Here is a 947-nt window from a genome sequence, read left to right as displayed (position 1 = left end):
TAAAAACTAATAAAAATATAATAAAACTAACTAAAACATACTAAAAACATACTAAAAACAATGCCAAAAAGCGTATAAATTTTCCGTTCATCACAACACCAAACTTAAATTGTTGCTTGTCCTCAAACAACTGAAAATCAATAGGATAAAAAGAGGAGAATATACAATGAATTCCAAAAACATCTATGAAGATCAGTATTAATTAGATGAGCAGGGCTTTTAGCTTTTTGCCTTTGAACAGTTTTGGCATCTCACTTTATCCTTTGAAGTTCAGAATGATTGGCTTCTATAGGAACCTAGAATCCGGATAGTGTTATTGATTCTCCTAGTTAAGTATGATGATTCTTGAACACAGCTACTTTATGAGTCTTGGCCGTGGCCCAAAGCACTCTGTTTTCCAGTATTATCACTAGATACATCCATGCCACAGACACATAACTGGGTGAACCTTTTCAGATTATGACTCAGCTTTGCTAGAGTCCCCAATTAGAGGTGTCCAGGGTTCTTAAGCACACTCTTTTAGATTTGGATCGCGACTTTAACCGCTCAGTCTCAAGTTTTCACTTGACACCTTCACGCCACAAGCACATGGTTAGGGACAGCTTGGTTTAGCCGCTTAGGCCAAGATATTATTCCTGTGGGCCCTCCTATCCACTGATGCTCAAAGCCTTGGATCCTTTTTATTTTTACCCTTGCCTTTTGGTTTAAAGGGCTATTGGCTTTTTCTGCTTGCTCTTTCTTTTTCTTTCTCTCTTTTTTTTCGCATATACTCTCTTTTTTCTGCAAGCTTTTCACTGCTTTTTCTTGCTTCAAGAATCAATTTGATGATTTTTTAGATCCTCAATAACATTTCTCCTTTTCCATCATTCTTTCAAGATCCAACAATTTTAACATTCATGAACAAAAAATTCAAAAGACATATGCACTGTTCAAGCATACATTCAGAA

The sequence above is a fragment of the Arachis duranensis genome, chromosome 3 (assembly GCF_000817695.3).
Source record: "Arachis duranensis cultivar V14167 chromosome 3, aradu.V14167.gnm2.J7QH, whole genome shotgun sequence".
NCBI classification, from domain to species: Eukaryota; Viridiplantae; Streptophyta; class Magnoliopsida; order Fabales; family Fabaceae; genus Arachis; species Arachis duranensis.
This window is presented reverse-complemented; position numbering follows the sequence as displayed.